Source organism: Gymnogyps californianus, chromosome 12, assembly GCF_018139145.2.
Source record: "Gymnogyps californianus isolate 813 chromosome 12, ASM1813914v2, whole genome shotgun sequence".
In the NCBI taxonomy this organism is placed as follows: domain Eukaryota; kingdom Metazoa; phylum Chordata; class Aves; order Accipitriformes; family Cathartidae; genus Gymnogyps; species Gymnogyps californianus.
In genome coordinates, this window is record NC_059482.1 from 17,892,945 (window position 1) to 17,916,724 (window position 23,780).

Genomic DNA, 23,780 nt, shown 5'->3' on the forward strand with positions numbered 1-23,780 from the left:
TGTAAGGCAAGGCTGTTTCCTTAAGGCTGTTGCTTTGCAGTTGACCAGTTTTCTAAAATGGCAGACTCATGTGCAAGTTTTTCTTCCCTTAACATGGAGCTACTATTCTTTTATGAGTTACATTCAGTTTGTTCCACTTTTAATTCTATAAAAGTGAACACTATATCACAATGTCTTAGGGAGCGATTGAGTCTCTGAACTCTTCTTTACAAAGAAATTGTCCTTTTTTATACAGATGTGAAACAACATAGTTTTACCTATGCATATGCTTAACCACTGTTGCTGGAGAAATGCTGAGTGCCATGTAGCATTTTATTTTAGAATTCTTCACAATACTGAACAATCTCATTACTAGTGCTGTTTTAGGAATGTACACAGAGTCTGATTTTTTAAACTACAGCAGATTTCAGAATAGAGACTACTTGCTTTTGTTGATTTCAGCTTCGTTGCATTTTATATCATTTTAAACAGAGAAACTGCTTTCACTGCTACTTCACTTCAATGGAAACATTTATGGAGCTAAAAAGGTAAGGATAGTATCATATTTTTTCAGTGTTTACCCTTATTATTTGAAGAGGGAAGGAATGAAAGGAAGAGATGTTTTTAAAAACAATCAAGTAGCATCTTGCCTTGAATTCTTCCCTTCAACCAGTTCTTCCTAGATCAAAATCTTAAGTATTTCAGCTCGACCTTCTGCCAATATTCCAACCAAAACATCTGAAGCAGAATTTGTGAAAAAAGGACAACTGACAGCTTGGATGAGAAAAATACTCTCACATTTGGGATACAGAAGATCTACAGGGAATCAGTTCCCGAATGAAACATCCGCTACTACACATGTTTAGCTAGCAATCAGCTAATAGAGTACACAACAATGAACTCATGCTACATCATTAAATACCAAATTTGTCATGACCAAATAATGGTTATGCATAGCAAAACATGACGTAAACACATTTTTGTGAGGGAATAACAGTTTGTTTTGTTTCATCTGCTACTCAAGGAGAAAACTAGACATTCAGTGTAAAGGTTGGTGGTATTTTCTGTCTTTGTTTATGATATTGCAGATATATACACTTGTGTTTGTGAAAAGATGAAACAAGTTGTTCCTTGCACTTGGAAATGAGACAGTAAGATTTACAATTCTATTTAGTTCCTGCACAATTTTGTACCACAGACTTGGGCTGAGCAGAAAGCATTTTCCTGCCCAAATACAATGCACTGCTGTTCCACTCAACAGCTCTGTGAAATGTAAGGGGAAAAAAAGCATTCCTCTTCCCTGAGCTCAAGATAATATTGGGTATCTCAAACCTCTCACTCACCTGCAGGTAGCTTCACTTCATATTGTACAGGGAGGCACTGAAGAAGCAGGAGAAGACTAGTATATGTAGTAGCTTGGGTCTTCTGTAGTGTCAATTATTTAAAGCCTTGATATACAGTATTCTTATCAGCTAACTTACAAATTACAAGTTTATGCAGCATAAACAGCAAAAGTGATACACACTAATATACAACTTTCCTGAACAAAGTTAGTAAAAGGAAATTATTCTAAAACATACCACTACTTTCTTCTAAAGTCATACAGATACTGAACAAAAGAGAAGTAGCCAAGGTCCTTCACAGGTAAAATGCAGCTTTACACTGTTCCTTTCAGATATTCCACAGAAAAGATCTTCCAACCATTTTAAAATATTTCTCTATACCTTGCCACTTGCCCAAGAATCAAAGCATATCACTTAAGTGCTGGATGCTCCAGAAGAGACTAGGGGCACTAAAAATAATGTTCATTTTCCTGCTGTTATCAGGACAGGAAAGTTTCTACAGCCTAAACCACACCTAAATTTCATCTTGACCACCCTAGACTTTGAACAGAGCAGTCAGACAACCAGTGCTGTAGAAGACCAGAAACAGCAAAAGATGATGATGTCGCATAAAGATGACAATGAGAATGTAAGAAGGGTTTGGAACAGCAGAAAAAATTGCTTAAGGAAAAAGAGATGGTGGTAATAACACAGAAATCACAGGGAGGAAAGAAAACATCAGTCCTGAGAGACATTTTGATAGCAGAGGAATACCCTTACAACACAGGAACAGAAGTTTATAGGGACAGAGTAAAAGATAGAAGGTGGTGTTGGACAAAGAACTAGTTCTGGTCTTGAAGGCAGGAAACTGAAACATCTAAAGAAAACAGATTTTCAAGACCACAATTTTATACACGTACTCTCTTAAATATTTATGCATGTATGCAGAGAAATACCTTATGTTCTGGTTTTGTTTGTCAGAGATGGTATGTCTTAGGATTGAGAGTCTTCCATTACAGAGTCAGTATTTTAATTAACAAATACAAGAACTACTAAGTTCTTGACCAGAGAAAAATCTTAAACCTGTGTATGGAACGCACAGGATTATTTGGAGTTTTTCCTCAATTCTATCTATTGATAGCAATTTTTCATGCAAAGTGATTTCAAGTGCAAGGCACAGAAGCCCAGAGGCTTCACTGTTTAGTTTAGATTTGTATCCCCACATTTTGCTGCGCTTCCTCTTTGATCACTAACAAATCCTCCTTGAAAATGTCCTTTTCTGATCTTGGTCTGCTCCCATCTACCTTAGCATAGTGAGCTCTTTCTGTGGAATTTATTTGACCTTTTGTCAAGTGATCAACTCAATGACTTAAAGTTCCTTGCTAGGTCTCCACATTTACCGTCTACCCAGGGAAAAAATCCTGATAACTAGTTAGCTGCTTCTCCCACTACAGTAAGTGCTTTTCTGTTGTTTTATAATGCAAGTTATCTACTACATAAAAATAAAAGTTATGATACATGACAAAGTAAAAAGGAACAATACTGATAGTTCCTACAGCCAAATTGGAATCCATTAAGTTGCACAGATTCCTAAATCAACTTTAAGATTAAAAAAAAATCTCATCAGCTACCCTTATTTGGTACTCTGGTTTCCTATATTAAACTAACTCCTTAGGGCCACTAATAAATTAGAAATTATTTCAACTTTTCTATTATGACTATTATGTCATCATCCAAATCAGAAATTGCAGTATTACCGCAACATGCTTTCCACATACTTGCATTAGAATAGCATTAACACTTGAATTAAGTCTACTTGTCACTGTGACCACATCTAATAATTGGAAAGACATCATAATTAGTTGATCCTAAGATTATATTGAAGTCATTTTAGAACTGTTAATGCAACTTGTAATGAATCAAAATGGCAATGCAACAAGTTCCACACTCCACACAGGTGAGCTGAAGTTGTTGTAATATGAACTACTAATGATTTGATTTGGTAATGGAATCACATTAGAGTCTGTTCTATCTTTAATCCTTCTGCCATGTTAAAATTTTGCATCAGAATAGCATTATGACACAGTGGCAGCATGGTGTCCCTTAAAATGGGATGGAATCATTTTTCCATACCACAATACCACAAGTTAAGAATATATGCACTGTACTAAAACAAGATACTGAGAAAGTACAGTATGTTAGCATGTCCAAAAAAAAAAAGCAAAGTCTTTAACATTTTGCAACAATACTAGCTTGGATCTCCAAGGAGGTTGAACTTGCTGGCACTAAGTTATACCTCTGCTAAGAGGTATATATAATTCTGTTCTTCCATAAAGCTGCCTAATCAAAGAACAGACAGACTGCAAGTCTAAAATAATTCAGAGATACTCTACGTTTGTTTTGTCTAAAACTGTGGTCAACAGTGCTCTGGCAAAAAGTACAAAAGCAGCTGTATGAAGATATTGTGAAAGAATACCTGATTTGAATCCACTTTACATTACGTTAATGCTTCAGTGCTCTTCAGACAGTGTCAGAAACCTCTGCTAATTAATACCTGCTGTTTAAACTAGTCCAGTCTCTACTAAAACCTCCCCTGACTGAACTTGCTAGTTGACTCAGGCATATTCTCTCCAGTCCTCTCTCAATCTGTAGAATTCATTCATCTGGTAAGGTGAGGTTTGACAGAATATTTAGAAGTCCGGTGCAACATGGACAATTACAGAGTTTCTACTGCCTACCTGTATTCTGGGAGTTTCCACTCAGCCTAGCTGCTTTTGAGGCCAATGAAGAAATCTCCTAAAGGTTTGGGTTTTTTTTTTTCCTTGACATGACTTATCTAACACTCAATTTTTGAGCTGGCATTATTTCTTTCTACTGCAGCCTCCCTGCTGCAGACTTCAGAAACCATGAGTCAGCAAGCAGCAGGAACAGGCTGTTCCTTAAGGGAAGGTAAGCCAGGAGACAAGCACATCAGCAAGGCAGGCACAGGGCAGTGTTCTCACCAGCAAAGGGTGCAGTCCACAGTAGCCAAAAAAGAGCAGCAGAGCAGGTCTGGTGACAGTAATTGGGGTCAGCTAACAGTCCAATGGGTGTCAGAGAAGTCACAGTGATGAGGCAGTCTGAGGTTAAGCCAGCGAGTCAGGGTCAGGTCTGCTATGCAGGTACAGGTATAGCTGCAACGTAACCAGGGCAAAGAAGAAGGGCAAAGGCCTGAATTTAAGTGTTGCTTCTGAGCTTGAGGAAGCAGACCCCAACAAGGCTTCACACAACTCTTGCTAACACAGCAGTCTGATTTGAGGCCAGAGAGCTGCACCACATCAGAGTTGGCCTCAAGCACATGCAGCTAAAGCTATGCAATGGGTGGGGGTGTTCAAGGCCCACGTGTGCTGAGTATAGGAGAATATGGGTTGTAGCTATTTTAGGATTTCTTTTGTTACTTCGTTATTACACTGGAAACTAATCAGATCTTACAGCTAGTTCTAGAGCATTACAAAAACTCTACAATTAAAGAAACTTTAAAGACTCTCTTCCCATCTCACTTCAGTAAAGGAGTAGAAAAATGGTACTAATGACAAAACTACAGAATGGAAACAGAATGATAATCAAAGTGTGAATCACAGGATTGTGCCTAGTATTCCATATATAGAAAAAAATCTGTAAACTTAAGAGAACAGCTGGAGGTCAGCCAAAAGTCTGGCCTCAATTATTCAAATATAAGCACTTTAAGGCCTTTTATCCATACATTTTGGCTCATTCAATTTTCAGTTTTGGTTAGGTCACTATTGTTAAGTCCATTAAACTGCATCTCCCCACTGAACAGGCTTTCCCTTAAAAGGTTAATAATGGTCATATAAGTTTACTCCAAAACATAACATTCTTTTTATAACAACAAAAGGCAAAATGCCAATCAAATGAAAATGATCTCTCACTTCAACAGTAAGTGTATTTAAAGTGTACAAAGATAGCAAAAATTAATTTTGGAGCAATCAATTCCTGAATTTAAAATCAGTATCATTACGTAATCATTAAGTTAATAGATTTCATTAGGCTTACTTCTGGGCTTGATGTTGTTTTCTTTCCGATTAACTCAGCTGTTAAGACTAATTTTATATTACTAGTAAAACTAAAGATCCAAGCCAAGATTCACACTACTTAGGTTCACATAGAACCATACAGCATTGAAATTGATGATTTCTTCCTCAGCGTGAATACAAATTCACTATGTCCATACAACAATAACAACTGCAAGTCCTATAAAACAGCATTGTTTTCACATTGTTTAAATGGAGTCTAATATTACACCATTTAGCTAGAGTTGTCTTATAGTTTAAGTGTACTTCAGTCACATCATGTTAGTATCTTGCTTTCAGGCATGAAAATAATAGATGGATGCCTTACATAGTTGATAGATCTGTAAACATTCATGCTATATTTTTCACTGGTATTAATCTGTCATACAGCTCTCTTAAAAAGACCACCCACGTTCTCCCAAGTCTCACCCCTATCCTATTGTTTTGCTTGATACTAAAATAAGATTTACGAAGAAGACGCAAACGAAGGCAGCATTTTAGGAAAAAAGTGAGATGTCTTGTTCCTGGGGAAGAAAGTAACCATTACAATTATGAGCTTCTGGAAGTATTATGTAAATCTATACCTAGCACAGAAAAATTCCATTTCTACCACCACCTTATCTGTTGTATGAGAGGGGGAATAAAAAGATTTTCCTGAAACCGTCAAAATTAAAACAGAAGCAGAATAATTTTGTCACCTAAACTCTACTTATAAACTTGAAGAGGTGTTATCTGAAGTCTGCTTTGAAATACATACTAGATCTATTAACAGATCAAGTTGTCTAAATAATCAACTTTAGCAGAACACAAAATTTAAAAACACATTTCCCATATGTATATTTCAGATAAATGTCACTGCTGCAGACAGCCTGCCTGTTACACACTTGCTTCATCTCTTGTCTACTAAAAGAAATTCTCCCTGACTTCTGAGTTACCTGTGAACAGTAGCATACCACCACCAGAAAAATAAGGTTTTTCTCTTCCAAAACCTCAATTTGGACCAAAACAAACCATGTACAGAGTCACAAAACTCAAGCTGAAAACTGTCAATAATGATTTTGCTCTACAACAGCATGATGCTGTAAGGTTCTGAGTACCTTCACCTTTCATTCAAATCAAGAAAGATCAGTGCCAAAGAGTCAAGTTGAAGCGTTAGGTGTGGAATGAAAAAAAATTAAGATTGCTTAACAATCAATGTCTTAGCCACAGGGAAGAAAAATACAACTGGATTCAATTTATTTACCCTACATCTCACTTGCCCCCAAAAATATTAATTAAAATTTTAAAAAACCCTGAAGGTGCTGTCTGATCTGACATTCAGTGCCTTGCGATGAGACGGGTATCTGTACTATACAGAGCAATGTGGTAATTTTAGTTCCTGTTTTCACAGGCATTTCAAATACTACCTGTCCTGCTTTGAAATAACCCTTATAGGTAAACAATGCACAGTTAAAACATTACATTAACATCTGCCACAATTGGGGGAAAATAAATTCCTGCTATTTTAGATCCAAAAGAGCATTGTTCTTCAGGATCTATTTTCAAACTAGGATTTATAAACCATCAGGAAGATACAACTAGTATTACAGAACATGGAAGGTGAGGGAAATAAGGGAAATTATATTGAAATATATCAAAAGCTACCCAAATCTACAGATCTAACCTCTGCATCCATCAATTTCATACAAATGTAATTCTCCTACCAGGGTTCAAAAGCATCAGTTTAGAGTTGTATGAATGTACCTATCTGAAAAACACTGGGTTGCACAAATTTAATACCTGAAGATTCTAGGAAACTAGTGTCTATTCTAGTTTACCTGAATAGCAGAAACATGAGGTTACTAATACAAGTTGAGCTTGGTTTGGTGGGGGGTTTTTTGGTCCATTTGTTTACTTTAAGGGTTGTTCTGTGTTGAGAGTGTCTTTTGTTTGTTTTGGGGGGGGAGGTTGAGTTTTGGTTTTGTTTGGTTGGCTTTTGCTGTTTTGGGGTTTGTTTTTAAGTTTGTTCCTGCTGCTTAATTGAAGAAACAACCTAGAAGGACAGTGCAGTTTAACAGTGCTGTAATCTATATTCAAGCAACATGACCAAGACTCTTGAAATGCTAGTCATGCTCATGTTGCCAGATTAACATTGCCATTGGAGATAATTTCCCTAAAGACAGTTCATTTTAGGGAGAAGATCATATACAAGAAGGTCATAATCTCCATTTTATCTTTTATTGTTCTTCACTGTCACTAGATCCAATTCTAAATAGGTACCTAACCCATATTTCTCTTCGTCAGAGTTCAGTATAGGTACAGTTCAATTAGAATTGATTTGCAGTACCTAGACAACAATTTTGCACAAACTAATCTGGTGACAAAGAGGGATTTTCTTTCTCAGAAAAACAAAACCCCAAAAGACCAACAACTTTACTATCAGAACTACAGAACACATCTGACCAGAATATTATTTTTTACAGTTACCTGCTCTGCTGCAGCACCTTGTACCAAACATTTATTCTACTCATCGTCTTTCTAAATCAAGTTCCTCAGCAAGACCACCTTATCCATAAAGCACCAGGAAAACCTGCAGGGACTATCCTCATATAAACTATAAGCCAAACAAAACATAGGTGGTTATCTCATCACAAGTTCGGGGGGGAAACCCCAACCAAAAAACCCACCAAAAAAATCCAAAACACACATACACACAACTACACTTAGGTGGTTAGCTGTCTCAACATTGATGTGACTGCCAACCTTCTCTTCCTACATATCAGGGTACTCCTCAACAAGTCCAAAAATGTATTCTGCATGCTCCTCTAATACTGTTGTACTAATGCTTAGGAACATTCTGTAGTCTTAAATATTCTGCTTCCTTCTTAGATGTTTGACAAACCATCCTTTCTTACGACCAAGTGATCATTTTCACTTCAGTTGTATCCATCTTTTTGTTTCACCCTAAATTTCTGCTTAAGAAGCAGGAAAAAAGTAGGAGAACATGTAATAATTTTACTTTTTTCTAAAAAAAGAGGTCTGCAGAAATAGCAGTGGCATAGTTGTCCCAGTAAGTGCTCTTATGTAACTGGTGCCCCTATATTACCATCCAGGCTTCTATACAGTTTGATAACATACGCCTATTCCTTGAAAAACATGAGTCCTACTAGATTTTACAGGATAAAGAAAGAGGAGTATCACATTCCTTATGTTCAAATATATTGCTAATCTAACAAAGGACAGCAAAATCAATATAGCAGCAAACTTCGTTTAGGATCCCTGCCATATCCTAGTGTCAGATGTAACTACAGACAGCTGATCAGTTGCTTTGTTGCTGTAGATACCAATACTGCCATATAATTAGAGGATGAAAGTTACACCTATTTTGTCAGTTTATTCTTTGGTAGTTGCCAAGATTTACCAGCTGTTCTTTTCAAGCAGGAAATAAATATTGTATTTGGTTTATATTTCAGCACAAATACACACACACAAATGTATGCACACCTACAAGAACAACACTGGGTTAGTTGCATTTGTTTATGTTCCGCAGTAACACAAACAGCAATACTGTTGACCCAAAACATTCAGTTAAACAATAAATAAAGGATAAATCAGATAACCTTCACATTTTTCCACCACAGTTCACATGAAACAAGAAAGTAACAATGAAGATTTGCTATATTATACTTCATACTCATTTCTTACATTCATTGAGCTAAAGCACTGCTTATTTAATTCCCACACAGATACATTCTTAAAAGCAAGAAATAAAACATTTACGGGAAGAACCTCCAATGAGTTGTCATCAACTAAGAGAGCATCACCTTCACATTTTTTAGCTAAAGTAGTTCCTGATCTATTCACATTAAAAACCTGAATTCTGGTGCCAGATCTTGTCAAACACTTACATGGAGCTACTGGGAGAGTAAATTGCAAGTTTTCAGCTATTTAAAAGCAGACCCTTAGTGAACAAAAACCACAAAAATGGTATATTTATCATGACACCTATTTCCTTAGTAATCTAGTCTTATGTATAGGATAGGCATACATCTGCAATATCAAAATCATTGAAAAGGAAGAAGCAAGGGAATTCAGAACCCTAGCTGTCATTAAGAAATCAATTTCCTGCATCCTATTACAGCTCAGAAGAACATAGTCCGTTTATTTCTCTAGGAAAGAGGGGAAAAAAATGGGAACCAACTTAAAAATAAAATCAGAGTTTAGGTTACCCCATTAAAGAAAAAAAAAGAAAAAGAAACAATTACTTTGTAGGCAGAAGGGGAAAACCAGAATAGATCTACAGATAATAAATATTGGGAAACTGAGGGTTAGATGATCAGAGTTATGACACTTCCTTCCACCCTCCAAAGTAGCTCCCTAACACTTTAGTTCTTCTGTAATACAAATAGCGATTACTTTATTCCATCTACAGTAGCTTAAGAGCCCAATATAATGATGTGGATGATCAGAACACATTTTTGTGTAAGCTGAGAACAGAAACAAATACCAGAAGCTGAGAAGATGGAAGAAAAGGAGGCAGAGAATAAAGAAACACATTAGCCATACAAAGGAAATATCTAGACCAAATAGGTAAATACAACTTAGATCCTGAGATTATGGTAACTCAAAGCTGATCATCACAACTTAAAGCGACAATCTTTTCAAGCTTTTCTCCAAAATTGTCTTTCAACTTTCATATACTAAGTAGTAGTTGCTGTCTTTCCTCTCCTGAAGTCTTTTTAATTCAGTAATTGTTACAGCCCACCTGAAGCATCAACACAATACACAACGCTCAAGTACTGGGGGGAATTGAATTTATGTCTCGTTTCTCTTTATGAAGATCATCCATAGGTCCCAGAGATCTGTTAACATGTACTAGCACAATTAAATACAAATCAAGACTTACCTAACCCAGGCACATTTGTCATCACTATTCCATACCTAGTACCTACCCTATATTAACCATTTAACTGAGGTGAATTGAAAAAAGAAATTCCTGCCCATGGCACTTTGAGGAAAGAGTCAGTTGGTAGCAACTTGAACAAGAGAAGAGATGCTGCTTCTGGTATTATTTTTCATCCTCCTCCTTCTTCCTATTTTAGAGGATCAATAGAGAGGGGATCTTATATACATACACATATTTCTAAGTGTGTACAGTATATATTCCATATATTATACATAAATTTTCTATATAGAAGCAGGATTTTAAAACTGAGCATTTACACTTTTTTTTATAAGCTCAAGATAATTTCAGGTGGTGGTTCACAAAATTGAGACTTCAATTCATCCCTGCCACCAGTTTTATACTTATGAAAACACGACCAGGAAGAGTGACAAACATTGTACGCACTGATTTAACTGTCAAGTGTCAACTGCAAGAGATTTTTAGTATTGCTTAAATCCATGGACACATTAGCTGATTTGTCAAAGCTATGAAAAATCTTTGAGTTGAAATGGGTCAGTGGCTAGCTGCAATATCCACTACAGCTTGATTCTGCAGTAGTTTTTATACTCAATCCAGTTCTGAAACACTGTACATGTATACCATTTAATACAAAGCTAAAAAGGAGAATATGCACATTGGCTTTCTCTTGGATTTGCTTACAAAACAGGTTAGAAACAGGAAAGAACCTACTACATATTACAACATGGAAATAATGTATGGTACATAGTATATTATGTAATGTGCTGTAATATTCTGTACCATAACAATCTCTTCTGCTTAACTTTCATAATGTTGCACCTTTTAAGGTTTTTTTCTTTAACACTCCACATGATTTTAACAAATCTAACATTACACAACATAGCATGATGGAGCTTATGGACCCTGGTATGATGTGTCACAATACAAACTGTCAATCAGTACATCTAAAAAGCTACTTTTGTAGAAGTGATCTGAAAGACTGACTCAATACAAGAGCAAGAACCGAAAGGGGCAGGGCCAGTGTGGAACAAGACACAAGGCAGTAAGGTATTTCAGAATACTTGAAGAAGGGCTAATAAAGTTCCACATTCACAGCTTTAATTCATATATGACTCATTAGATCAACAGGTTTTCTGACAATACTGATTAAACAATGGTACCATAGAGCTGCCTAGCTTTTAGCTTATTACAGAAGGGGCTGAACAGAAGGCACAGGTAAATACTGAACTAGATGGATGTTGTACTGATCTATCCAATGATCCAGTGACATGTTAGCTTGGCTGCCTGCATTACATTTTCAGGGCATGCTTACAGGAAAGTTGCTCAACATCTGAAAATGGGTAATAATGGAAGTAATTCTGCCTCCCCAACCACCAAAAATAAATCTAGAACACTTTTGGAAAGGAAAAGGCAGAAACTGCTGCAGTTCCTGCAGTATTAGGTTTACCTTCAAAGTGTGTTTTGGGGTTTGTGTTTTGGGGTTTCCCTCCCCCTGCCCCTTACATTAGAAAGATACTGGAAATGCTCAAAAAGGGAAAAGTTGGCTTTGCCTAATCACTTGGTCAAGGCATTTAATTGGCAGGGAGCAAGGGGAAACATGCTGTTAAGTCCCCAAGTTCCTGCTGTCAAGAGAAACTCTTGACTGTTTACTTACTTCTGCAGGTAATAGTTGTGAAATTATTGGAACACCACTATGTATGAATTACAAATATATGCTCAGTAATATAATGACAAGGACTTTCCCTTTGCATTTAAGTGAAAATATAAACAAACTCAAGAACTCTGGAATCAAACAAGTACAAAGATCTCATTCACTGCTGCCTCATTAAATAGAGCGCTTTTAATTAGTACACAAATAACAATTTTGTCTTCCCTCTCCCTCTTGTTTTTGTTGTGTCAGATTCCACAGAATTACACTGATAACCTCGTATTAGTACACTTAAGGTAAAGGAATTTAGAACTGTTTTTTTGACAAAAAGGAAGGATAGCATAGAACAAAGAAACAGATCTATAGACTCAAACGTTCAAAACTAAATATGATCAGCACTAACGTTTAATTTAATATTTCAGCAAACATTTCACATTCTCATGTAAAAGGAAGATACCCTCATACAGAATATCCTACTCTGCTTACTTTCAGAATTGTGGAGTAATTTGGAATATTTAACTGTAATTTTCAGTATTCAGCTATTACAAGACTGAGACAGTCACTTGATCTAGCCATGTAAGATTAAGTCATGTGGCAGGAAAAGGAAATCAGAAGAAAGGCATAAACATTCCATGCTGTCATGGTTTAACCCCAGCCATCAACTAAGCACCACACAGCCACTCACTCACTCCCCCGCAGCAGGATGGGGGAGAGAATCGGAAGGGTAAAAGTGAGAAAACTCATGGGTTGAGATAATGACAGTTTAATAGGTAAAGCAAAAGCCACACACGCAAGCAAAGCAAAAGGAGGAATTCATTCACTGCTTCCCATCGGCAGGCAGGTGTTCAGCCATCTCCAGGAAAGCAGGGCTACATCATGCATAATGGTTACTCGGGAAGACAAAACACCATCACTCTGAACGCCCCCCCCTCCTTTTCTTCCCCCAGCTTTATATGCTGGGCAGGACATCCTATGGTATGGAATATCCCTTGGGTCAGCTGGGTCAGCTGTCCCAGCTGTGTCCCCTCCCAACTTCTTGTGCACCCCCAGCCTACTCGCTGGTGGGGTGGGGTGAGAAGCAGAAAAGGCCTTGACTCTGTGTAAGCACTGCTCAGCAGTAACTGAAACATCCCAGTATTATCAGCACTGTTTCCAGCACAAATCCAAAACATAGCCCCATACCAGCTACTGTGAAGAAAATTAACTCTATCCAGCCAAAACCAGCACATTCTCCACCCCTTATTCCATACCATTTACATCATGCTCAGGTCTCACACCTACAGGATCAAATGCAGTACAAAGATAATGAAGCCTTAGCTCTGAATGAAAAGAGGATGACAGATCTTTTGCAGGAGATTTAGTTCTCTCTGATGAACATTCAATAGAGCTACAGAGTGTGAGGAACTTCAGATCAATAACTGGATTTGCTATAGCAATTTAAAGATAAAGCAGCTGGGGAAAGTATCAGCAGTAATAGTCTCCTTAAGCAGATGCCAGCAGAAGTTGTCTCTAGAAAGGAGTGTAATGAGTTTACACTCTTACTCCACCTATCTATCCATAGCAGTAGGCTACTAATGATTGTTTGGTCCTTTTGCAGCAGTTAGCATCTTATGCCTCACTAGATTAGATAAATGAGATAATTAAGGATCATGGGGAAAAGCTTGCTAATGATTAAAGCAGACATTGAATCAGCTTTCTATTTATTCCCCTTCCATACATTTCAGTTCTACCTGATCTACATCTGCAGTTTTATGTTTGTGAATCATCACATATCAATGAGCAATTTGCCTCTCTTCACTTCTAGGATTTCTTCATATGAGAGATGTAACTAATTGCAGCATACACTGCTTGGCAGATAGCAGGTATCTGCTCAAATAATGGACAGTAAAACTGATGTTTGAGCAGAAGGATATATAGTTCTCAAATAAGAGCACTCTAGAGAAACAAACAGGTAGTCATACTGACACATATGCTTACAAATTGTAACAGCTCAAGAGCATCATACACTAAAACACATTCCCCTTAAGAAAGTAAGTTGCTTATAGGGTCACAAAAGTATTTTCTTGTAAATTTTTTGTTTACTGAAACAGTGGATGAGTCATCTATACATAAAATACAAGACCATGGGGTTTTGAGCATATGGTCAGAATGTTTTGTTCCCTGGACACAATGCATGAAGTTGGGTGACAACTAATAACAGTATCCATGCAGGCTTTCCAGCTCATTAGCCACTTGAAAGTAATGAACTAGAAAAGGTGTAGGAAGTTAACATTCACATAGCTTCAAATTAGGTTCCTCCTGACTATACAACAGTGACCACACAAACATTTACAGCTGAAATAATCCTGCTAGCAGCTTGGGTTGGGGGCTGCTTCTGGGTTTGAGGGGGACAGGGGGAGCAGTATAGGTTGATCATAAGCTTTAAATCAGAGGGGAAGAGAGGAAGAAAACTACTCTATAAACATGGAGATAATTGGCAATTCTCCAGTGGAACCTTTGTTTCAGAAAATTTATAAAGATTGCTTTTGAAATTTAAAAAGTTTTAAAATGGTTCTACATTTTCTAAATGAAAAGAACATATTTGGTGCTTCAGAACAGCTTTTTGTTTAAAAACATTGCAAGTTACCTTACAATTATCATGTGATCCATCTGTTCACACCAGTGCTTTTCCTTTGATTATTATCAAATCTTAGAAATTTTACTGTTCATCCTGAGCTTGGTTCAGAAGGCATTTTATTTATTCATTGTTATTATTTAAAAAAACAAAAAACCAAAACACAACTCAAAAGCAGGTATCCACTCACCCCCCTTGAAGTTATCCAGATGAGCCAGATCCCTAAAAAATTTTTAGACCAATTCCAGTCATTTGTGTCTGAGGATTTCTTTCTGGCACCAAATGTCATACCAAGTAGATCACTATTCTCTCCCCCTTGACAATTAATGGAAGAGCTTGCCAGTGCATGAAGGTGCTTACTACTTACACTTTAAGTTCTTTTTTAGTTACACAAGCTTTTATTGAGCTAAGTTACCCAAACAATAGTGTCATCATCTATGCAGTATTGAACTATCAGTTCAAGTGTGCTTTCTGAACCTCCAGAGCAGCTGTTTTGAATCAAATGCTTATTGCCAATTTCTTCCTTTTTTTTTTTTGAGATATTTAGATGAACAGAGAACACTACAACTCAAGAAAGCTGAGTGTTACTGCAATTTTCCATCCCAAGCACAAGTTTTTTCTTCCTTGGCTATATATTTATTATAGTTAGCTTCCAAGTACAGCAAAAGTTACTGAAATTCAAAGTAACTCCAATTCTCCTATAGGGTAATACTTTTTGTCCTACATATACACAGTATTTAGTATTTTAGAAGCACTATACTAGTTCATAAAAGAAAATCCAATCCAAGAATTGGATTCACCATAAAGTTCAACCTCAACCAATTTCTAATACCTTTTTTCTGTGCGAGTATATTCCATTTTAAAGCTTTACGATATCTGCTCTTCACCCCTTTTTTTGTGCACCAAAAAGGAATCTTATCACACTTCAACCCCATTCAAAGCACTAACTTAAAGCCTGATTCATGTCCAAGCCCAAGATAATTGCTTTACAGGGAAATACATAAACCTTAGCAGTGATCAGCTGACTTCTTTCTGTCTTTTTATACCCTAACAACTTTCAAGGAATAACTGAAACAAGCTATGGCCTCCTCTGTTTATAATTTAGCAGAAAGTTTACTCCCACTGCAAGAGAAAAGTTTATCATTGCCATTCTTCCTTCCCTTTCAGAAGTCCCTCCCAACTATTCCAGAAAAATGCTAACAATGCACATGTTGAAGGAGAAAGCAGAACTGTCCAAGATCAATTTCAAGTATTGGAGCCTGAAAAACATTTAGATAGTGCTCTCATTTTTGTATGCAAATCTATTTTTCCATCTTTAAGAAAAGCCTTTCTACACTTCAAAATATTAGAAAGCCTAAACATGGAGGCTTACCAATACAAGCAGCAGCACCCCTTATAAGGAAACTTCAATATGATCAAAATGGAAGTTTGCTTCAAAAAAGTATCCATTTAAAGCTGTGGAAACACTGAAAAGATTTAAATCCCTAACAGAATTATTCTTTTTTTTTCCCCACCTGACCTCATTTAGCACAGCAGAAGCCTACTCTTCCTCATCTATTAAGACTTCAATAAAATCATTCATTTACAGTTAACCACAACAGTATTCACATTTAGACCTGAATATTAATTGACTGATAATGAGATGATAAAGCTGCTTTTCTCTGCAGGTGTACCAATCAATTTCAATGAAACTGAAGAAGTATTTTTCCTTACTGCATTTAAAATTGAAAAGTGATTTATGTTTTCTAATAAAGTGCTTTTCATTGATCTCCTTCTGAAAAAGTATGGTTTCATTTGCACCTTTTTAAATTATAATAGTTTCCGTTTGTATAAGAATGATTTTCCAATATTATTTTGGTTCTGATTGATGATTAGCTTTAATATGGCTTTGCAGAATTAAAAAATCCTCCAAAGAGTTCCTAACTTCTATTAAATGTTAAAATTTCTAGTCAACAGAATGAATCTTTTTAAAGGCACAAAAGTACCAGAATAATTTTTAAGCAAGTATTTCTCTTGGACTTCTCCATTTGTACAAACTATTTACTATTACTGTTAGTCAATGTAGCTCCAAGGCTAACACATTAAAGACTTTTGCAGCCATCAGTAACAAAACCCAGGTTGCAGCAATTCAAAGTACCATCATCTATTGAAATCTTTTGCAAATGTTTGAACAGAGCAATTAGATTTCACTTCAAAGTTATTGTCTCTCAAGTGATAATAATTAAGGAACAATGAAAAGAACACTGTATTCTGAACATGTGTTCAAACAGCAGAATCAGTGAAGGGACCAGGAAAATTGGGTACAGATTGTTTGCTTCAGTACCAAGAGACCACAAGAAGAATGAAAGTGTGGGATATGGAGTAAAAAAAACATATAAATATAGGTATAAATATTGCTATACACTTGGAGAAACTAAGGACAGAAGCTTGGCCCCAACTCCTATGAGCTCCAGAGGTCTGGCACCTTACTGACCACAGGTGCTTAACCAAGCTGGCATCCAAGGTATGTGCAAAAAACATTTGTACTTGTTTAAAAAAAATTAAAACCAATGTTTAATATTTTAGTATCTGTAGAACATAGTGTTGTGGATTTTAAAGCGTGATCTGAAATAGGCAGAAGAGCAGCTATGTTTTCTTAGCTGAATGAGAAGCCGAAACAGAGGACATCAGTCATCTTCAGCATTCTCAGATCCTAAAGCACAGTCTTAGTGAAGAGCAAATGTGTAGCTGAGACACTGAGTACTCAAAGTCTTATATAGGCTTCTCTTTCAAGATCTGTTTAGAGTAATAATTTCCCATCACAGCAGGGCCTAGGAATTTAACCAGATAAATACTATAAATACTTGCTGTTTATCTAAGACATTTTTTGGTAGATAATCTAGAATAAATTCATCAGAACGCAGCAATTTTGGCTTGACAGAAGCTACAGAAGTTAAATGGATCAAAGAATCAAGGATGTAAGAAAGTAGCAGTTACTGTGACAGCCTTTAAGTAGACTCTTTCATATACTTCGTAGATGACTGAATCAAATATTCTTTTTAATTTGAGATCACTTCTACTTACTGCAGAACTGCGTGACAAATACAGGAAACAGCTTTCAGTCAGAAAGTCTGCTTTCAAGGATTCATTACTTTTGGAGTTTTCTAGAGCTACATGCATAAACTCATGAATAAAAGATAATTAATTTTCCTCTGATGTAAATATTTCATTTAGCTTCTTAATGGTATCATCTAGCCATACCATACCTCTGTAGATTGAAAAGTAATTAATTTTCTTACTGCACTCTAAGAGAGTGAAATACATTTAAATTAAAACAGATTTTAAATTTACTGTTTTCAATGGTAGACCTAAAGTTGTTTGTTTCCAATTTGTTAAGAATCGTCATCTAAAGACAGCAAGCCTAAACTCATGATGATTTTTAACTGTACTTCAAGAATATTTTCTTCTCACATTTGAAGAGGAGTACACAGCAGTTCAAGACATTCACTATAATAAAAATCTTACCTCTCCAGCATTATCCGGAACTCTCCCCAGAGTGCTACCATCACATTTCTGTAAAGCAAAGCAAAAGTACATTTTTCAGTCACTAAAGAACAAAAAAATTAAGTTTCCAAGTAACCATAGTTTAGAGGCAGCATGTATTTCCTCACAGGTGTCCCAACAGGATCCTCCATTGAGCCACTGACCTTATCTTTCACTACTGCTTAACTTCATTTTAGAAGTTATTTGTACCCTTTTGGAGTCATATTTGACAGAACAGCAGAAACAGTTTTAAAGTTTTACTGAAGAGCTCGACAGAGTGGAGGCACACAAAAAAATAGTCTGCCTCTAAAGACAGCCTCCATAACTTTGTGCTACAGATGCCCAAATGTGGCAAATAGGCACTGGTTACACAACAGCAATAACGGCAACAAAACACTTTAGAACATAAGCACTAGGTGAGAGATTTTAAGCATTCAATTCATAACAGCAGCAAAAATTTAGGCCAAAGCCTTGATAGTTAAAAAACATACAGCCTTTCCGATTGGTAGATTTGAGAGCTATGCAAGATTAGTGTCTTGCATTCTTCCCTACTGGTCATCAGCAAAGATTGCATACCCACGTTCCTCAATACAGCTTTTCGTCTCGTAATTCCTTTTACAACATTGCCCTCTAGTGGGTTTTGCCTGCAGATGTTTTCTTAAACAGTAGCTCAATTCCCTTGTTTCAGTGATTTAGCACTTCTGAAGAAAATTTAATAGGTCTCACTAAGTATTTTTGTATGCAGTAAGTGTTCTACAGCTGGGAGAGGAAGAGAAGAATATGCAGATAAGGTCTCACTTCATCTAACCCAACCTTCTTGGTATTTCAGTTAATTATAAAAAGTATTTTTAATTGCAGATGGGAAGGACTGTTAATTCCAAAAAAGCCTAGCGCACAGTTCTCACCACAAATTCCAGTTCAGACTACTGATTTACCTCTCTGTCACTCCATATTTTTGCTAAAGCGGAGAACAAAACACATAGCACATACATGAAATTTTGTTGGCAACCTATCTGAAAAGCTGCATTTAATTTTGCTAGGGAATAGAGCAGTTTTGCATGAAAAAAGTAATTTTTTTATTTATCTATGTGCCATTTTATACACAGACACACATCCTCTCAAGCATTTAAGATAGAAGTAATTTCTTGAGAGATGTTAGTGGTTATCAAAAGCAATTTTGAGGGGGAAAAACCACACAAACATGAGTCTCACGACATTTGACAAAGTCACAAAACCAGTACCCTCCAGTAGTTCAGTCATCAGCATAATCCCTTCCAGGCCCCAAGGGCATTCCATTAAGGATGACTGGATGATAGATGAGGAAAAAAGTTTCAAGAGGTGTTGCTTGTTTGTTTTTTAAGAGTAACAGAGTAGGCACTACCAGGACTCAGCAATATTTAAGCTACTTACTCAATAGTTATGTAGCAACTCTTGCACAGGCAACAGTTTTCCTCCTATTTTGAATAAAACATAATATACCAACTGTTTTTCCTGCCAAAGAGGCACACGGAGGCAACAAGAAAAGAAGGAAGCTGAAGGTAAGGGCATATAACAGCTCCCACGATACAAAGGTAAGATTACAGAACAGTGGGAAGGGAAGAGTGCAAGCAAAAAAAACCCAATAAAAGCCCTGATGTTTGGAGGTCGAATACTCTCATACCAGACTAAGACCCAAGACAGCATGGGCCTACCGCATCGTTTTCCATTCCTGCAGTGTTTGCGACTCATCATGGTACAATGCACAGCCTTCCAAGCTAGCTCTACACATTACTAGCTAGCAAGACACAGCTCACTAGCCCTGTCCAGGGCTCCACAACACTACCACTGCATGTGGATCCAGTAGAGCCATATTTAAAAAATTGTTTTAGACATGAACAAACCGATTTGCACCTCCACCTCCAACTCCCTGCGTAGCAGTATCTTATTATAGTTAATCTGTTACAACAGCCTAGACCCAAAACCCCTAGCTCTGAAGAGCAGTACCTCCATATGTGCATAGATTAGCTGTGCCACAGAGGAAGATGTCATGAAGAATGCAGTAGGACGGAATACTAGATAACCCTTTTTTGTGGGGAAAGGAAGAGACTGTTGAAGATGGCAGAAGTCTTTGACTTATGGAAGCCAAAAAGCAGCTCACAGGATTATCTTAGTGAAAACAGAAGGAACAAGGGACTTAAGTGCAACGTCTAAAAGAAACTACAGGACATTCAGTACCACTAGCTTAAAATCTTAACCATCATCTACTTAACTTCCAAGATAAAAGAACGAAGTATCATAAATAAATTATTTTCTTACTATAAATACACTATAAACTACTAGTAAGTTCTGTGACTTCAAGTCTGTATCAAGAAATGCTAAGTAACTATCCAGTCAATGCCTTAAGCTAAGTACTTGAGGATCAAGTGCCATTTTAAAAATTCATGTTAGAACTGCCAGCTGTAAAGTGCAAGAACTAAACTGGTAGTCAAAACTGCAAGTAGAACAATTTTTCCTGGAACTGCAACTTTCTCCTCCCATAAGGGAGTGGAGCTGTAAATACACTACGAAATCTTGCACTGGGTCTCCAGAGAAAGAGAAGCACATCATGGTTTTTTTGTATGACTAAATATGGATACCTCAGGTCCCAAACTACCACTAAGAACCTAGGATCCAGCTCACAGGAGAAAGAAAGAATGTATACATACCATGTATACCATCAGTAACAACAGGCAGCTCTGTTAACAGTGGCTACTTCCAGTTCTCAGCCAAGCTGCACACAACTTTGAACACTTGGGGTGACACCAGTCACTTGGATGAGGAACACCTGCACCACTTGTTTAACATCTCATTGTCCAATATTAATCTAAAATAAGATACCAACCACCGTACCAAATCTAACAGACAGCTATTCAGTGACAAAGTAATTCCTCTTATAAATTTCTGGATTCAACTCCCATGAGCTTCAGGTTGCTAAGCATACAGAAGTACACACATGACTACCCTATCTGTTAGCCTATTCACAGGCAATAAAATTATGCCTAGCTTGCTCCAGTTAAACTCTCAGTTTACACAAAGATAGCAGCTGTATTTCATGCTACCAAGTGAATGTCGCCAGCATTTAAAACAAGAGATGCTAATGCAGACATACAAAATCACCAACCAACATGTATTTGGCTAAAGAGAGGCTCCAAATCTGCTAACTATGGCTTAATTCTGACAAGTGTTGAACATTTATTGGGAAGTGCCAGCCACCTTTAACTTCTGCTTTCTTCACTGGCTCTTCAGCGTATAACAAAAAATATCACAGCAAGTAGTAACAGACCTGATCTCTCTCCTACTCATCCCTCCCTCAATGCAAACTGAGGTAGGTCCAATAGGTGTTTTAAAGAAAGTGCCATTTACTGAACTCAGACTGCTTACCAACTTAAAACTCCACATTAGTGAGATATCCAACATAGCAAGAAACAGACCCTTTGGAGAAACGTATCTTCTGTTCTTCCTTCTCTACCTAAAGGTTAATTTTGTCTTTTACAGGTGTAACATGACAGTTAATTGCATGAGGTTTGTATACATAAATACAAGACAGAAATACTACTCTGTCTAAACAGAAATGAGTAACACATGGCTCAAGTATTTCAAAGTATTTGATTTAAGAAAAACAGTGTTTTCATCTACAGGATTTTACTTGTTAGTTGACTTAACCTAATGAATCATTTCTCACCTCCAGATTGATACATCATTCAAAGACAGAACAAGAGAGGGGGACACCCCCCCCAAAAAAAAACCCCAACAGTTGATCAACAAAAACCCTCTAGTCTTTAGTAACCTCTGCCCCAGCCAAATTAACCTGCTTTTAATAAACTAACTTTGTCCTCTACACAGTTTGAGGCAATATACCACCATCCCTCAGAAATAGCCCATCCTCAGATACTTCAGTGGATAGCCAAGCATATTGTATACATGTCTGTCTGGGAGTCAAAGCCCTGTACAGTCCCATGGCTGAACTAGAGCTTGTTCAGAATTCAAAAACAGCTAGAAGTTCCTTTCCAGCTCACTATGCTTTTTTTGAATCAATTCCTTTGCAGGCTCCCTGCATTAGTTCAAAGGAATTAAGATAGTTTTACCTCATTCTGGCATATCTACCAGATACCAGGCTCAGATGATTAACAGGCTACCCAAATAACTTTAAAAGTTGCCATATTTATAAAAACAGGGTTCCCAAATATATTTTCTTGTTCTCAAGTTGTTATACATAGCTATCAAAAAACCCAGAAGTTCAGTGCTATTAAAGCAATCATTCAGCTCTGTAAATACATCCGTTATAAACAGAGCTTGTAACTCTAGATATGTTTGAGTTCTATACCTCCATTAAAGTACACACATTCAACATTTTTAATGGACATACAATTCAAATTTCACCTTCTCAAAACAAATATACATAAGCATTATTCACAAGCACTGAATGAACAAGCTTTAAGCACTGTCAGACTTCTTTTTAATAGAAGAAACAGAACTATAGGCTAGTCACAGAAATCTTCACCTAGCACTGTGTGTCTTGGCATATGTACATCTTCTAGTGCAAATGTTAATAATGGAAGGAACCAAATATCTAACAGGCAAATTTTAGCCAGATTCCCATTAACCTAAAATACAAATAGTATAGGCCTTGTTAGAACAGTAATTTACTTTAGTTATGTCTTTAAGCACAGAACTGTAGAGAAATTGTTGCAAGTCTTTGCATCAAGAGGAATCAAGATGGATTATAATCAGGATTTTTAACTGCTACAATAGAGTTCATTACAATCAGATACATTGGAGTTATATAGTAAATATGAAGATCAGTCAATGGATCAACTTTTACAGTTGATAATTGACAGAATATATACTTTAGTTTTAAAATACTAAACCAGATTTCTGTGATATGTTTCTTAGGTAACACTTTCAGATTGTTCAACAAATAATTGCTATTTATACTTAAAAGTCATTACAACAGAAACTGTTTCAGAGTTAGAGAATTAAAACAGACACATACACATATGTTTTGGGGTTTGTTTTAAAATCAGTTAATGCCTGAGATTTAGGGCTTCATTGATCTCTGTGAGATTACTTCTGATTTAGCACAAGTTTCCAAGAGGCTATGTTGATGGCAAGGCTTCTCATGCAACATAGATAGTTTTCCTTAAGCATTCATGCAGGGAATTCATCACCTTCAACGGCAATCTCACACCAGTGTCTAAACGCAGATTTCCTTAAGATCCAATATGAAACTTGCCTTTAACTCCATAGTGTCAGTAACACAAAGATCAATCCCTTCAAGTACAAAATGCCAATAAACAAGTTGCTTACTTCACAGTTACAGTCTGTATTTGGAGCACATCAATATCCAGTTTCAGCATGTTCTGCCACATACACTGTCCTTTATAGCTAAATTCTGGATAGCATCAGCAGTTGTTTCTGTGCCAGGGTCTTAATTTTCTTCTTCCTCAGGCTGTCCTCCAGGCTTCTGGACAGATTCCACAACTGTTGTGCTCTTACTGGTATTACAGCCCATTTTGGTCTTAAACAGTCAATGAAAGGATTTTTCTTTTTTTTTGTAGATGTCTGTAGAAGGCTCCCTGCATTGCAGGAATGAAGAACAAGGAAAGGAACTCCAAGCTAAATAGCCTGCCCTATTGTATTGTTAAGAGCAAGTATGTTTGGTTTCTGTGACAACCCACTGATCCTGCCAATCAAGCACTGGCTA

At 36.8% G+C, this 23,780-nt stretch overlaps 1 long non-coding RNA gene across 3 annotated transcripts in view; it reads right to left on the bottom strand.

Moving 5' to 3' along the window:
• Window positions 1-23,780, bottom strand: part of LOC127021216 (uncharacterized) — a 199,313-nt gene that overhangs the window by 155,936 nt on the left and 19,597 nt on the right. For all 3 annotated transcript variants that reach the window (XR_007767177.1, XR_007767178.1, XR_007767176.1), the window contains exon 2: window positions 18,041-18,088. This is a non-coding gene — a long non-coding RNA (uncharacterized LOC127021216). The remainder of the gene's footprint in view (window positions 1-18,040; window positions 18,089-23,780) is intronic.